At 40.3% G+C, this 17924-nt stretch overlaps 1 long non-coding RNA gene across 1 annotated transcript in view; it reads right to left on the bottom strand.

Moving 5' to 3' along the window:
* The window catches only part of LOC129486850 (uncharacterized), a 44670-nt gene extending 27357 nt beyond the window's left edge, over nt 1-17313 (bottom strand). Inside the window, exons 1-3 of the long non-coding RNA XR_008659121.2 lie at nt 16922-17313; nt 15545-15685; nt 6546-6665 (exon numbers count right to left, since the gene is read on the bottom strand). This is a non-coding gene — a long non-coding RNA (uncharacterized lncRNA). The remainder of the gene's footprint in view (nt 1-6545; nt 6666-15544; nt 15686-16921) is intronic.
* Nucleotides 17314-17924: the final 611 nt, after the last annotated feature.

The raw sequence follows: 17924 nt of genomic DNA, 5'->3' as shown, positions 1-17924 counted from the left end.
AAAAAGAAATGAACAAAGCCTCCAAGAAATTTGGGACTATGTGAAAAGAACAAACCTACGTCTGATTGGTGTACCTGAAAATGATGGGGAGAATGGAACCAAGTTGGAAAACACTCTGCAAGATATTATCCAGGAGAACTTCCCCAATCTAGCAAAGCAGGCCAGCATTCAGATTCAGGAAATACAGAGAACGCCACAAAGATACTCCTCGAGAAGAGCAACTCCAAGACACATAATTGTCAGATTCACCAAAGTTGAAATGAAGGAAAAAATGTTAAGGGCAGCCAGAGAGAAAGGTCGGGTTACCCACAAAGGGAAGCCCATCAGACTAACAGCTGATCTCTCAGCAGAAACTCTACAAGCCAGAAGAGAGTGGGGGCCGATATTCAATATTCTTAAAGAAAAGAATTTTCAACCCAGAATTTCCTATCCCGCCAAACTAAGCTTCATAAGTCAAGGAGAAATAAAATACTTTACAGACAAGCAAACGCTGAGTGATTTTGTCACCACCAGGCCTGCCCTAAAAGAGCTCCTGAAGGAAGCACTAAACATGGAAAGGAACAACTGGTACCAGCCACTGCAAAAACATGCCAAATTCCAAAGACCATCAAGGCTAGGAAGAAACTATAGCAACTAACGAGCAAAATAACCAACTAACATCATAATGACAGGATCAGATTCACACATAACAATATTAACGTTAAATGTAAATGGGCTAAATGCTCCAATCAAAAGACACAGACTGGCAAACTGGATAAGGAGTCAGGACCCATCAGTGTGCTGTATTCAGGAAACCCATCTCACGTGCAGAGACACACATAGACTCAAAATAAAGGGATGGAGGAAGATCTATCAAGCAACTGGAAAACAAAAAAAGGCAGGGGTTGCAATCCTAGTCTCTGATAAAATAGACTTTAAACCAACAAAGATCAAAAGAGACAAAGAAGGCCATTACATAATGGTAAAGGGATCAATTAAACAAGAAGAGCTAACTATCCTAAATATATATGCACCCAACACAGGAGCACCCAGATTCATAAACCAAGTCCCCAATGACCTACAAAGGGACTTAAACTCCCACACAATAATAATGGGAGATTTTAACACCACACTGTCAACATTAGACAGATCGACGAGACAGAAAGTTAACAAGGATATCCAGGAATTGAACTCAGCTCTACATAAAGTGGACCTAATAGACATCTACACAACTCTCCACCCCAAGTCAACAGAATATACATTTTTTTCAGCACCACACCACACCTATTCCAAAATTGACCACATAGTTGGAAGTAAAGCTCTCCTCAGCAAATGTAAAAGAACAGAAATTATAACAAACTGTCTCTCAGACCACAGTGCAATCAAACTAGAACTCAGGATTAAGAAACTCACTCAAAACCACTCAACTACATGGAAACTGAACAACCTGCTCCTGAATGACTATTGGGTACATAATGAAATGAAGGCAGAAATAAAGAGGTTCTTTGAAACCAATGAGAACAAAGACACAACGTACCAGAATCTCTGGGACACGTTCAAAGCAATGTGTAGAGGGAAATTTATAGCACTAAATGCCCACAAGAGAAAGCAGGAAAGATCCAAAATTGACACCCTAACAACACAATTAAAAGAACTAGAAAAGCAAGAGCAAACACATTCAAAAGCTAGCAGAAGGCTAGAAATAACTAAAATCAGAGCAGAACTGAAGGAAATAGAGACACAAAAAACCCTTCAAAAAATTAATGAATCCAGGAGCTGGTTTTTTGAAAAGATCAACAAAATTGATAGACCGCTAGCAAGACTAATAAAGAAGAAAAGAGAGAAGAATCAAATAGATGCAATAAAAAACGAAAAAGGGGATATCACCACCGATCCCACAGAAATACAATCTACCATCACAGAATACTACAAACACCTCTATGCAATTAAACTAGAAAATCTAGAAGAAATGGATAAATTCCTTGACAAATACAACCTCCCAAGACTAAACCAGGAAGAAGTTGAATCTCTGAATAGACCAATAACAAGCTCTGAAATTGTGGCAATAATCAATAGCTTACCAACCAAAAAGAGTCCAGGACCTGATGGATTCACAGCTGAATTCTACCAGAGGTACAAGGAGGAACTGGTACCATTCCTTCTGAAACTATTCCAATCGATAGAAAAAGAGGGAATCCTCCCTAACACATTTTACGAAGCCAGCATCGTCCTGATACCAAAGCCTGGCAGAGACATAACCAAAAAAGAGAATTTCAGACCAATATCCTTGATGAACATTGATGCAAAAATCCTCAATAAAATACTGGCAAACCGAATCCAGCAGCACATCAAAAAGCTTATCCACCATAATCAAGTTGGCTTCATCCCTGGGATGCAAGGCTGGTTAAACATACACAAATCAATAAACGTAATCCAGCATATAAACAGAACCAAAGACAAAAACCACATGATTATCTCAATAGATGCAGAAAAGGCCTTTGACAAAATTCAACAACACTTCATGCTAAAAACTCTCAATAAATTAGGTATTGATGGGACGTATCTCAAAATAATAAGTGCTATCTATGACAAACCCACAGCCAATATCATACTGAATGGGCAAAAACTGGAAGCATTCCCTCTGAAAACTGGCACAAGACAAGGATGCGCTCTCTCACCGCTCCTATTCAATATAGTGCTGGAAGTTCTGGCCAGAGCAATCAGGCAGGAGAAGGAAATAAAGGGTATTCAATTAGGAAAAGAGGAAGTCAAATTGTCCCTGTTTGCAGATGACATGATTGTATATCTAGAAAACCCCACTGTCTCAGCCCAAAATCTCCTTAAGCTGATTAGCAACTTCAGCAAAGTCTCAGGATACAAAATTAATGTACAAAAATCACAAGCATTCTTGTACACCAATAACAGACAAACAGAGAGCCAAATCATGAGTGAACTCCCATTCACAATTGCTTCAAAGAGAATAAAATACCTAGGAATCCAACTTATAAGGGATGTGAAGGACCTCTTCAAGGAGAACTACAAACCACTGCTCAATGAAATAAAAGAGGATACAAACAAATGGAAGAACATTCCATGCTCATGGGTTGGAAGAATCAATATCGTGAAAATGGCCATACTGCCCAAGGTAATTTATAGATTCATTGCCATCCCCATCAAGCTACCAATGACTTTCTTCACAGAATTGGAAAAAACTACTTTCAAGTTCATATGGAACCAAAAAAGAGCCCGCATTGCCAAGTCAATCCTAAGCCAAAAGAACAAAGCTGGAGGCATCACGCTACCTGACTTCAAACTATACTACAAGGCTACAGTAACCAAAACAGCATGGTACTGGTACCACAACAGAGACATAGATCAATGGAACACAACAGAGCCCTCAGAAATGATGCCGCATATCTACAACTATCTGATCTTTGACAAACCTGACAAAAACAAGAAATGGGGAAAGGATTCCCTATTTAAGAAATGGTGCTGGGAAAACTGGCTAGCCATATGTAGAAAGCTGAAACTGGATCCCTTCCTTACACCTTATACAAAAATTAATTCAAGATGGATTAAAGACTTATATGTTAGACCTAAAACCATTAAAATCCTACAAGAAAACCTAGGCAATACCATTCAGGACATAGGCGTGGGCAAGGACTTCATGTCTAAAACACCAAAAGCAATGGCAACAAAAGCCAAAATTGACAAATTGGATCTCATTAAACTAAAGAGCTTCTGCACAGCAAAAGAAACTACCGTCAGAGTGAACAGGCAACCTACAGAATGGGAGAAAATTTTTGCAACCTACTCATCTGACAAAGGGCTAATATCCAGAATCTACAATGAACTCAAACAAATTTACAAGAAAAAAACAAACAACCCCATCAAAAAGTGGGCAAAGGACATGAACAGACACTTCTCAAAAGAAGACATTTATGCAGCCAAAAAACACATGAAGAAATGCTCATCATCACTGGCCATCAGAGAAATGCAAATCAAAACCACGGTGAGATACCATCTCACACCAGTTAGAATGGCCATCATTAAAAAATCAGGAAACAACAGGTGCTGGAGAGGATGTGGAGAAATAGGAACACTTTTACACTGTTGGTGGGACTGTCAACTAGTTCAAGCATTGTGGAAGTCAGTGTGGCGATTCCTCAGGGATCTAGAACTAGAAATACCATTTGACCCAGCCATCCCATTACTGGGTATATACCCAAAGGACTCTAAATCATGCTGCTATAAAGACACATGCACACGTATGTTTATTGCGGCACTATTCACAATAGCAAAGACTTGGAACCAGCCCAAATGTCCAACAACAATAGACTGGATTAAGAAAATGTGGCACATATACACCATGGAATATTATGCAGCCATAAAAAAAGATGAGTTCGTGTCCTTTGTAGGGACATGGATGAAACTGGAAAACATCATTCTCAGTAAACTATCGCAAGGACAAAAAACCAAACACCGCATGTTCTCACTCATAGGTGGGAACTGAACAATGAGACCTCATGGACACAGGAAGGGGAACATCACACTCTGGGGACTGTTGTGGGGTGGGGAGAGGGGGGAGGGACAGCATTAGGAGATACACCTAATGCTAAATGACGAGTTAATGGGTGCAGGAAATCAACATGGCACATGGATACATATGTAACAAACCTGCACATTGTGCACATGTACCCTAAAACCCTAAAGTATAATAAAAAAAAAATAAATAAATAAATCAAAGAGAAAAAAAATAAATAAATAAAATAAAATAAAAATAAAACAGCCTTCAAGACTCCATATGTATACCAGCAGAAGTGGACTTTACAGATTTACAGAAACCTGTCAGATCTGAAATACGCACCCTGGAAAATGGACAAGAAAAAACTCCCAGAGGATAGAGCAAAGATCCATAAAGAACAAGGGACAATGATGTTTCTTCCGAAGAGCAGAAGCAGGATTTAATTAGGAAATGCACCTGCCTTCTCAGGGTGGGTGACCTTCATAAAGCCTGTTCAGTGGGACACCCAAATTGCTGCAGAGCAGCTTCTTCTGTGGTTTCTCATTTGTTCACTTTCTGATTTAGAATTTCTTCAAAATTGAGGAAGATTGGAGGATAGACAATTTCTTTTTCTTTAAAATAAATTATTGAATGATAGGAAGACCTACCCAGACCTGATGGAAAAGCTGAGCACCTCTTGGAGATGCTCCATATTAGATTTTGAACAGGATGCATTGGGATGTGAAATATCCAGCTTGATTCTCTTGGGAAAGATATGAGAGGTTTGCTGTGGGACAGACGAGGGAAACGGATACTTTGGCAGTGATCAGAAGGGTGGACTGAGAACTGGGAACAATGTCCACTTTTTTCTCTTTTTGGGCACACAGCTAGACTACGTTTTACAACTTCCCTGCAACTACACAGAGGTGACATCCAGCCAATGAAATGTGAGTAGGAGTAACTTGCTTCATGCTTAGAACTGCCCCATAAAATAACAGATCTCCCATAGATAATTTGTAATTCTCTTTTTCTATTTGTAGCTGTGTGGAGAGACTTCAAAGAACTTAAATGTAGGTGGAGACAAAGACAGAAAAAGACTGGTTTCCAAACATCTTTGAAAATGCAGAGTCCTCTTGCTGATCCATATTGAGCTTTAATTTATGTTGTATGGTAAAGAAAATAAATTTTTCAGATGCAATTCAAGTCTCTAATCAATTGACTTTAATCAAAAGGGATATTATTCTGGGTGGTCATTACCTCGTCACATGATCCCTTTCTGAGTGACTACATGTCAGTCTTGGAGCAGAAGACTCTTTCCATTGCTGGCTTTGAAGAAGCAAGGTGCCACGAATCCTCTAGCCACAGGAAGTTAATTTTCTAACAGTATGATGGAGCTTGGAAGCAGATTCTTCTCCAGTTGAGCCTCCGGGTGAAGAAAAATCCTGGTGAACACCTGGATTTCAGCCTGCTGGTACCCTGAGCAGAAGACCCAGTTAAACTCTACCCACACTTCTGAGCTATAGAAATTGTGAGATAACGAATGCATGAATGCATGCAATTTTAAGATGCTAAATTTGTGGTCATTTTTTATGCAGCACTAAAAAACTAATGCAGTTACCTTGCCTAATATAAATCTTAATTATTTTCCAAAAAAATAATCTCATGAGGGTCTTAAAGCAAAGAGTCTTTCCCTTATTTTTTTCATTATTTTCCCTTATTTTCTGATATCACCTCAGAAAAAGTTAAATAGAAAAGAACCCCTGGTGTGTAGCATGTTCTCTTTCACATCTTTGTCTCTCTTGAGTCTAACGGATCCATTGTTGTGCATTACTTTTTAGAATTTTATCACACCGATGAATCACTTGAGATATAATTAACTACACTTTTTCTCTTTATATCAGCTCTCATTTTTACTTATTTACGTCTATGCAAAGAGTGAGTTAGCTATGGTAACACTAGCTGCTATAAGAAATAAATAATCAAATCTCAATGACTTAGCAGAGTAAAAGTTTATTTCTTCTTATGAAACATTCTAAAGATGAATATGCTCCAGCAAACTAACCTGTGCAACTGTCTTCAAGGCATTGATTCAGGACCAATTTTTTTCTAAGTTTTATATCTCAGTGGTCTTCCACATGTAGTTTCTAAAATAGTCTTGGTGTTCATCTCTGTATCATCCAATCTGTGGGTAAAAGAGAATGAAGAATCATACATAGAAAGTTTCTAAGTGCTAGGCTTTGAAGTGATTCCCATTATATCTGTAAACAATTTCATGTACTCTGACTAGTCCCGGAGATATGCCTAATTACAAGGGCTGAGACTGACTTCTCATGGGTCGAGGTCAGGGATGTTGATTATCACTCTCTAAAGCACAGGGCAGGCCCCCACAATGAAGAGTTGTTTGTCCCAAATATCAACAGTGCCAAGACTGAAAACCCTGGTATAGAGTAAATAGCAACTCATTTGTAAATTCTCATATTATTTCGTTATGTAGGAAAAAATCTCAAGCATATCCTATGTGCCAGTTACTGTTGCATGTTCAGTGATGCAGAAGTGATAAGAGAGACAGAGTCCTTTTCCTCATATGTTCTGACTTATTACATATATGGCCCTGTTAACCTCCCTTAAGTTTGTGTTTCTTACCAATGAAGTAAGAGTTAATATAGCTCACAGGGCACGTATGGAGTTTAAATGAGACACTGTATGTGTAACGGGATGTTAAAATGGAACTCTTCATGCTTCATGAGGCATGAATTCAACAGATGCTACATTCCAAAGTGAAGTGGGACAGAACACCATGGAAAAATAACTGGTTGTGTAGCTATCACAAAACGAGGATATAAAAGGGTAGACAGAGTCAGGAGTCTGCAAAGGGTACTTTTGGAAAGAACATTGGGGCTGATGCAAGTGTGGAGGGGTGGGAGCTTGATAAGAAGACTGTAGCAGCACTGTATGGTTTGACTTGTGTTCCTGCAGTTGAGGCAGAGGGGCAAGAATGGGTGCTGATCCATGTCTGAGAATATTGTCATAACTTTAGGCTGCAGGGTGGAGGGCCACACCTGGGAAGTAAAGTCAGGTGACTCTCTCTGAGAGCCAAACATACATGGGGCTTCAGGACCAGATGAGGTAGGATGGGAGCCCTGGATCCTCTCTAAAGGGGTCTTGCCTGAAAGGGCAGCCTTCCAGGGTGACAAAACCTAGCAGTAATGGGCTGTGTGGTTTTTTGTTATGGCAGAAGCCCAATGGTAATTTGGGAGGAGACAACCAAAGGAGGCCACATCACAGGAATCGCAGTGCTAGAATACCAGAAACTCACAAAAACACTCTCCCAAAAAACCGAAAGGGCAAGCTCTACTCATCTGCGAAATGTGAAAACACCAGATACAAACTTTGTTGTTCACATTACCTCAACTCTCACCTCTCTGCTTGGAGGGGTCAGAAAACTATTTTATGAGTTTGGGGCCGGGCGCGGTGGCTCACGCCTGTAATTCCAGCACTTTGGTTGGCCGAGGCGGATGGATTGTGAGTTCAGGAGATAATACCATCCTGGCCAACATGGTGAAACCCCATCTCTTCTAAAAATACGAAAATTAGCTGAGCGTGGTGGTGCATGCCTGTAATCCCAGCTACTCAGGATGCTGAGGAAGGAGAATCGCTTGAACCAGGGAGTCGGAGGTTGCAGTGAGCTGAGATCACGCCACTGCACTCCAGCTTGGGTGACAGAGCGAGAATCCATCTCAAAAAAAAAAAAAAAAAAAAAGAAAAACAAAGAAAAAAACTATTTTATGAGTTTGGAGAGAGAATGACCCGGGGGGGGGAAAAAACAGGAGGACATTGCCACCCTCTGTCACTTTAAATGGACGGTTCAAAATCAGTGCCAGCTTGTCGAGGAAAGAAGATTCAAAACTAAATCAAGTTCAGGAAATTAGTCAAGACAGACTAGATAGATGAGATGACAAACCCCACAGAGCCAGTCAATTCACACCACACATCTGCATTTCTCCTCCTATAACATGTCTACATTTTGTCAGTGGGTATGCATATGTGTTGGGGAGAGGGGTTGACAGGACTCTGGTTCACAGCTTCGCTTTTTTTTTCATATTCCAATGGCCAGAATTCAACAAGTAGGCAGCAAACCTAACTGCAATGCAAGTTAGGAAATATGATTTTTCTAAGTGCCCAGGATGGAGAGAGTCGGATGAGTGAGCACTTGTAAGCTCCCAGCTTTCCAAGCTAAAATTCACGGGGACTGGACATTTTCAATTGCTGACTTCAGATGGTGTTTGCAAATAAAGTGTAATCAAGGAAGTCAGGGAAAGTCACTGAGGGGAAGAAAAATATGGCTAGCCCTAAATGGGTTTAAAAGGGTTAGAAGCAAATATAAAGTGGTTTTATCAGACTCCATGAGTCTAACAAGTTTGACTTTCTGATAACATGAATAAAACACTAAACATGTTAAAACACACATAGTAGGCACTATGGGAGGATTTCCTTCCTGTCTTTCTCTTGTCCATGGGCAAATAAAGTTTCGGTATCTGCCTGATCCCAGATGTAAAGAAAAACCATATCCTATGCAATTTCATTTTCGTTAACACTTGTCGTTTCCTTAGCACCCACTTTAAGCCGCATGCTTTGCAATACCACTTTCATTTTCTCTATATGACAATTAGCGGGTGGCCCCATGTTTCTGCAATGGGATGGCAGATGAATGCAGAATGTGAGGATACACAAAGTCATAACTTTCTTGATCACTAGTTTTACTCAAATATTGAGCAAGCAACCTCACTTGTAAGAAATAGCAGATATTATATGTATTTTGGAGGACAGAGTGTTTGTGTGTATGTGTGTTCAATTTTTTACCCTGATAGATGTGTCAGAAAATTCTTTTGTTTTCTGAAGAGGAAATCATCTCTGAGTCACTGAAGAAAAAGCAAATTAATCAGTGGATATAGAACATTCTGATGAAAACAGATGAAACCCACCCTTTCATGACTGTAAGCTAATTCTATACTCTGGGGAGGAATGTTGTAAGATTGTTAATATACTGAGGCAAAAAAAAAAAAAAATAAGAGCTGCTTTGAGTCCTATAGATGTGACTCTCTGAGAAAAAAATATCAACAGGAATTTAGGATTTACATAGAGGCATATGTGTGAAACCCATTCAGAGCCAGGATTTGGAGAGCAACAGATGGCTCAGGTAAAGGCATGGCACACAGCTGAAAGTCATGGTGAGAAAGTGAGTCAGCTTCCTCAAACTCCACATCATGGAACACCAAGACATCCTCATCAAGGTTACTCACAGCATCATTTGAGACATGGAGAACCAGCTCATTCTAAATCTAGATGACAGTGATAAACTGATTGAACAAAACTACTCTACTCATTTGAGCATGGAAGGCCATCTGACCCAAAATGCGCCCAATATTTGCTTGCATTTTAGATCATTTTCATAGGATATTTTCTGAAAGGGGGATTACTGAATGAACAGTGTCATCATTTAAAAAATAAGCATTTTAAAAGTTTAAAATTTTTAAAAAACTGCTTAAAAAGAATGTGTGTGTTGGCTGGGCGCAGTGGCTCATGCCTGCAATCCCAGCACTTTGGGAGGCCAAGGCAGGTAGATCATGAGGTCAGAAGATCAAGACCATCCTGGCTAACATGGTGAAACCTCGTCTCTACTAAAAATACAAAAACTTAGTCGGGCGTGGTGGCGGGTGCCTGTAGTCCCAGCTACCGAGAAGGCTGAGGCAGGAGAATGGCGGGAACCCGGGAGGCAGAGCTTCCAGTGAGCCAAGATGGTGCCACTCCAGCCTGGGTGACAGAGCGAGACTCCGTCTCAAAAAAAAGAAAAAAAAAAAGAATGTGTGTGGGGATGACAGTAAATGAAATGAATGAAATGCACAGCTCAGTTTTTTTATTTAGGTCATTGCTAAACATGTTTTTAGTTATATTATACTTGGTTATATTGCTACACACAATATAACTAAGCAGCTTCCATGCTGTCCAGATTTTCTTGTTGAGAACAGGTGGGTGTGTGCAACTCATGGGAGGAATACTGTGGTTTTCTAACTCTTCTTTCTTCTTCTTTTCTGTTTTTTTTTTATTTTGTTGTTGTTATTGTTGTTGTTTTGTTTGGTTGTTTTTTTTGAGATGGAATTTCACTCTTGTCGCCCAGGCTTGAGTGCAGTGGCACAATCTCGGCTCACTGCAACATCCATCTCCTGGGTTCAAGCAATTCTCCTGCCTCAGTCTCCTGAGTAGCTGCGATTACAAGCACCCGCCATCATGCCCAGCTAATTTTTTTTTTTTTGTATTTTTGGTGTAGATGGGGTTTCGCCATGTTGGCCAGGCTGGTCTTGAACTCCTGACCTCATGATCCACCCACCTCGGCCTCCCAAATTGCTGGGATTATAGGTGTGAGCCACCACGCCCGGCCTCTAACTCTTCTTTCTTTGCAGAAAACTCCTGGTCTCTTTTCCTCGCTTCCTTTGCCATTCAATTTTTCTCCTCTTTCCTCCATGCCCCTGCCCTCCCACACCAGTAATTATTCACAAAGTGCCACCCTCAATCCATCAGCACATTGCACAGAGCTCCTTGGGGGCAGCTCCCTTACATTTCTCTCCCCACATGTAGTTGGTCTCAGCTGAAGAAGAAAACACATTATTTTAGGAGACCAGGTACAGATATAATTCATATTTCTTCAGGGTTCCAGGGGACCCTCCCAGAAAAAGCAGGAAATTTTACCCTAGTAAATGGATAAAGGGAATATTTGGGGAAGAATGAGAGATTGACCAAAACAGAAAGGAGCTACAAACCTTGGCTCTAGGGCAACCTTGAAGATAAGAATCTGTGCCTTTATCAGTATCATTATAGCCAGAATATTAATTGAGCTTCTCCTCTGTGGTAGGGAGTCTATAAACCTTACTCCATTTAATGTCTAATGACCTTTTGATATAGATACTACTATTTAGGATATGCACACAATAAATTTGAGACCCAGAAAGTTAAGCAAGTTTTGCCAAGGTCAGGCAGCTGTACCTATGTATTAGATTGGTGCAAAAGTAATTGCGGTTTTTGCCATTACTTTTAACGGCATTGTGGAACAATGACACAGAGTCTCCCCATCTCACTGGTTCCCACATCATGACTAGTCTTCTCCCTGGATCTGCTCTATAAGGCACTGGGGTCTGTGTTGCATCCTAAGTCAAAAACTCAGAAACTAGATCTTGGAAACCCTCATTCACTTTCCCACCTTCATGAGCTAGCTTGATGCTACCTCTGAGAATCTTTTCTGCCAGAGGAAAGTAATAACTTCTGATGTTTTCAATAGAATTCATGAAGGAAGATTTTAATTCTAGGTCAAGAAAAACAGTTAGTGTAAAAAGCCCCAAGCAAAGCTAAACTCTAATGATCATCTCTGTACTGATTGCTTTAAATCTTTTCCAAAACGAGGCCAGCTATAAATAAATACATGAATTGATAGCAGCCGTGAAAATAATACAAAACACTAAGAATAGTGCACCGCAATATTTCCTAAACCCATGTCTCATGGAATACTAGCTCAATGAAATTATCCGTTAAAAAAGAGAAAGGATTATATGGTCATGTTGTTTGGTAAATGGTCAGAGCTTAGAAATTGATATTAGCATTATAAAGATTCTCAGAAATCTGGTAAGACTATAGTTAACTTGGCTTAACCCAGCATTTTCTAAAATCTCCTAGTCACAGAACCAACTTTTCTGTAGAATGAATGCTCTTAATAACATATACTGTGTTATGTCTGTCCTGTAGAAACTTGAAGATAATGCCAGTTGGGAGCTACCTCTATTTCTCTTCCCAGTCCATGGTTCAAACCCCTTTATTTAAGACCTCTAAGACCAGCTACATCTGGCCTACTGATAGGAGACAGAAGCAGGGAAGTGCTGGGTAGAGAAGGGTGGGGTCCCTGGCGAGGGCTCCACCCTCAAGCCTGTGCGGATGGATTTAAGTGAGAACAGGCACTCCTATTTTTGCGTCCAAATGTCGCATTTTCCAAGACCATTCTGGCCCACCATACCCCATCCTGTGCCCATAAAAACCCAAGATCCTAGCAGGCCCAGACACAAGTGGCTGGACTTCGAGAGGAGCAGAAGAGCACATCGACAAACACCAGCAGACACTGGCAGGCCATTGACGGCAGGACAAAGAAGCATTCAGCCCAGGAGGTGGGAGGAGAGTCCAGCCGATTCGGGAGGAAGGTCTTCCTCCCATTCCATCCCCCTTATGGTTCCCTATCCACCTCACTGAGAGCAACCTTCACCACCCAGTAAAACCATGCACCCATCCTCCAAGCCCACGTGTGATCTGACTTTTCTGGTACACTAGGGCAAGAAGCCGGGATACAGAAAGCCCTCTGTCCTTGAGATAAGACAGAGGGTCTAACTGAGCTGCAGACAGCAAAACTGAAAGGGCGCACTGTAGCACATGCCCAGCGGGGCTTTGGGAGCTGTAAACACTCAACCCTAGGTGCTGTCGTGGGTTTGGATCCCAAAAACGCTCCTCATGATCTGCCCATCTGCATGCTCCCTCTAGGGGTTTGAGCAGCAGGGCACCGAAGAAGTGAACCACATCCCTGGCACATGCCCTGTGAGGGGGATAACGGAACATTCCCATTTCACTGCCATCACGGCTAACCTGAGACTGCAATAAGGGCAGCAGAAATCCAAATCTAGTCTATGCCTCTTCTCTTGGCCACTCCATTGCTTTTTTCCTTCACTCTGACTACTCTGACTTCTTGGGTTCTGGTTGGGCCGTTTTTATTGACCCTGCCCTTTGGATTATCTGGATGGAGGTTTGTCCTTTGAGCTCTAAGCCAAGTGGCCTTGACATTTGATCTTGACACTTCTCTGACCTATGAGCTTTCCACTCTAGTATATCTTCCTTCTAACAATTCAACAAATCATCACTGAAAACCTGCACTGAATGAACCTAAAGGTGAATAGGACAGACAGGTAAGTTCACCGAGTTTAAGTCTGTAAATTATAGCTGGACAAGCCAGGACTCATAGGGCAGTGTAGTAAGCATCATGGGAGGGGAATCGCATGCTGATTACAAAGAGCATCTAACCTAGACTTGGAGGTTAAGAGAAGACTCTGAGGAGGACATGGCATGTCCTCTAGATTATGAGAGTGAATAGCAATGTCTAAGTGAAACAAGCGGAAGCTGAATCCAAGTGCTGCAGACAGAAGGAACCACGAGGGCTAAAGTCAGGTGCTAAGAGAGAGACGAATCTTAAAAGAAGAAAAATAATTTTCTTCAACTGAAAAATGTGGTTTGAGGAGTCGAGTACTAAGGCATAAAGTTTGATAGTAAAGGATAGAGAATGTGTGCCCTGGACACACCCACCCAGTCCTAGGACTGGATGCTTGGCCAGGCCTGTCTTCTGGGGCAATCATCACCTGAGAATGTAATAGAATTATCCAGCTCCTGAGCTCCACCAAATGTAGGCAATAATGATCTTTTTCTTCTGGTCAGAATCCTGCCTCTCTGTCCAGCTCTTCAGCCAATTGAAGTAAACAACAGATGCATTTCACAGGCCTCATCCCTACCACTCCAAAGAGAAATAAGAGGAGAAGTGTGGAGGCTGAAGCCAGGGTTTCCATATATGTGGGGTCCCTACAGCAAGCATGGCTCTGAGCTCCCGCTCATGCACCATTTCATCTGATTCTGTAAGTGTTAAACTTACATATATAAACACACATATATGAGAATATGGAGCATGAGAGATTCAGTAACTCACCTAAGGATATACAGATTCTAAATCATAGTTGGAATCCAAACACTGATCTATTAAAACCTATCATCTTTCTATCAAGCTCAAGCTATCTCACTTCAATGACATGTGGGTTTTCTTGTTGGTTTATTAATAGCAGTGATAGTAACGTAATAGCATCTAACACTGATTAAATGTCTTTTTTTTGGACCAGGACTTTTATTAGGTGCTTTGTATTCATCATCTTATTTAAACTTAACAACACTCTATGAAATAAATATTATTGGCTGGACGTGGTGGCTCATGGCTGTAATCCCAGCAAGTCGAGGCAGGCAGATCACTTGAGGTCAGGAGTTCAAGACCAACCTGGCCAACATAGTGAAACCTTGTCTCTAGTAAAAATACAAAAAAACTTAGCCAGGCATGGTGGCATGCGACTGTAGTCCCAGCTACTTGGGAGGCTGGGTCAGGGGAATTGCTTGAACCCTAGAGGCAGAGGTTGCAGTGAACTGAGATCATGCCACTGTACTCCAGCCTGGGTGACAGAGTGAGACTCCATCTCAAAAACTACAAAAAAATTGAAAGATATAAATATTATTATAATTAATTTACTGAGGATAAGTTTAGAAAAGGTAATTTTCCAAGGAAAGTGGTTATTACATACAGGAGACAAGGTTAGAATTCAAGTTCTTCTAACTCCAAATCACAAGTTCTTTCCATACCCAAACTGCCTCTAGATTGAATAAAACAATTAACAAATGCGTGAACAATAATAATAGTCCTTATACTTATTTGAAATGAAATGCATTTAATGTTCTAATTGAATCAAAGTACTTTTTATTGTTTTTTTTTTTAAATAAAGAATCTACCCAGGAAAAGATCTTTGGGGGTACTGTGTACTTGTCTACAAGTGTCTGTTACAGTACTAGAGACACACATGTCAAAGCTTCCTATATCTATCATGGATTTGTTTTATTTTATTGCAAAGCGTATAATAAGCATCCCATTTATTCTAGGCACTTTTGTTGATGACATACTAGTTACCATAAAATCTGAAAAGATCAATTTTTTGAGCAATTAAATGGGGTCTATCCAGAGGTAATTAATTTTATGATAGAGGTTGAACAAGGTGATAGGAGAGCCTGTTTTAGATGCATTGATGATAGGGAGGAATCATGGCTCATCAGCTATGAAATAGTTCCAAATTACCTTGCTTTCAGGTCATTATTTATATTTTAAGTCAGCTGCCCTGTTTGCATCATGAAGGCAGAGCATATTGTTATTCACAGCCTTTTAGGGGAGAGACTTACCTTTGCTCTTGTGAGGATAATGGAAACTTAGGCTGTTAGAGAACTGGACTTTTGTTTCCTAGAAGACAGGTGTTCTATGATCCACAATGGAAGGAACGATGAGTCCATTTATCAATGAGAAGAGCTGGCACCATTTGAACTCTGGGGAAATTGATAGCAGACAGATAAGAATCAGGTGTTTGGTTGTTATGCCACTGGTAGAATTAATTAATCCACTCAATCATTTAACAAACACTTATTGAGAATATTTTGTATGTCAGGCACTATGCTAAATATTGCAGATATAAAGTAAAATGAGACACAATTATTGGGGACCTAGAGGGTCTGTGATGAAAGTTGTTCCTCCTGCCTTGGAATAATTCAAAAATTAAAACAAATTGCTTTTGAATCGACTTCACTGTCTCAAAATCCAGTGGTTACAAAAAGCGTGAGTGATGTGAATTGCCTGCAGGGTTGTGGATAATTCTGTATTTGTCCCTAGAATGGTGTTCCTGCCACAAAGAAAGACAAATTTACTTGTGATTATCAAGGATGAGATATCACAATGAAAAATGCTGAAGGACATTCTACTGAACATGGTTTATCAAAGCTTTATTAATCGTTCATATCTTCTTCATGAAGCTTTCATCTCCCCTGAGTTTTCAGAGCACTCACTCTCACTCTCCTTTACTATGTCTTCTGGCAGAGAATGGGTCTCTGACTCAAAATGACTCAGTGAAACTCCAGTTGTCCTAATTCTAACTTTGCTTTTAGGCAAGAAATTTTGTCTTGATGAGCCTCTCCCCTTCCACCTGCCCAAGAGAAAAATACAACCCAAATTGCTAAGGGGAAAACAAATAAATATTTTCCTAGATTGCATAACTAAGAAGTTAAGTGAAAACAGGCTTTAAGCACAGCTGTATTCATATTCACGTGTGTCCTGAGGACTCAGTTTCACACTGTCACCATCATGCTCTCATCATTGTTTCATTTTTCTGTTTTCTTTGATTATCTCCAGCAGGACTTCTCAGATGATGATCTCTAGTATTTCTGTACTTGCATTGTCCCTATTGCCTAGAAATCCACAAGGAAAAGGCCTCTTTCTCCCCTATTTGTTCCAAAAACATTTCCTGGACTCATGCTAATTAGACAAACTTGGGTTTGATGTGCCACATCAAACTAACCACTCTGATTGACCAGATTTGGGGTAAATTCCCAACCCTGCAAGTAAAGAGCAGAGATTAACTCCATAAATATCCTATGGACATAGGGAAGGTGGATTTCTCAAAGGATATTATGAGTGTTTCCTAATGAAGAAAGCATAGTTTACTGAGCAGACACAAAGGGCAGAGACTACTTTACCCACTTTTCACAGCATATTGAGCATTTGAACCTCACCTCATGAAGTAGTTTGGAGAATAAAAATAGATGAGTGCAAAATATCTTAGTGGGTAGCACAGAGTAGGTGTTCAGAGCCTGATCTCTTTCTTTTCTTCAAAAATAAAATACATTGCTTTCTGCTTTTGTGTCTCCAAACAGGTGGCAGAAGGTTTTCAGTTAGGTAGCAATTTATATTTCCTATCTTTGTACAGATGTAACTGTCCAGTGGCCTATACTCAGTGATAAGTGTAATTTATAAAGGAAAAGTGTTTATGAGAGCACAGAGTGAAATTTCTGGAACTGTGAGTAGATTTCTTGAATGAGATCATTCATGTTGATACAGCAGATATAAATGGTTGTTTAGTAGCCACATTATCATCCAAGAAGGGTTCAGCTTGGGTTCCAGTTCTCCTGGTAGGCATAATGCTATTAGAAAAAAAAAAAAAGGATTCAAAACTAATGTATGACCCCAGCAAAAATCACATGACACAACAACTTTCCCAAAGGCCTGACAACCAAACGTTGTGGTGGATAATTACATAGCCTCTAATGTTCTTTCAGCTAAACAAGGAGTTTTACTAGAAGCACATTTTGCCTTGCCTGTATATAAATAAAGCAAGTTGAATAGAACAGACTGGGGCTAGGATAAAAGAAAAATCCATCTGACTTTCCAGAACAGACGCAGCTGGACTTTGAGATATGTTTTTTGGCTTGTTTGTTTGGTTTTTTGGTCTGGGTTTGAACATCTAGCCTCCTGGCCTCAGGAACTACTACAAAGATGAAGAACCATTTTGTTTCCAGTAATTGCTTGTGCTACAGTTGGTCAATGTCTACTGATCAGAGTCTTAAATGCAATTGCACAGCCATTTTTTAAATACCAGATGTTTCAATAATTTATCCTGCAACCAAGAAGCAGGAGGAATTAATCATGAAGCAGGAGGATAGCAAAATTATTGCTATCCAATCATAGTATTACCCCAATTCCTGACAACAACCCACAACACAGCAAACTCCCACTTCT

The sequence above is a fragment of the Symphalangus syndactylus genome, chromosome 7, assembly GCF_028878055.3.
Source record: "Symphalangus syndactylus isolate Jambi chromosome 7, NHGRI_mSymSyn1-v2.1_pri, whole genome shotgun sequence".
Classification (NCBI taxonomy): Eukaryota; Metazoa; Chordata; class Mammalia; order Primates; family Hylobatidae; genus Symphalangus; species Symphalangus syndactylus.
Note: the sequence above shows the minus strand (reverse complement) of the source record. Positions and strands in the feature narration are given on the sequence as shown.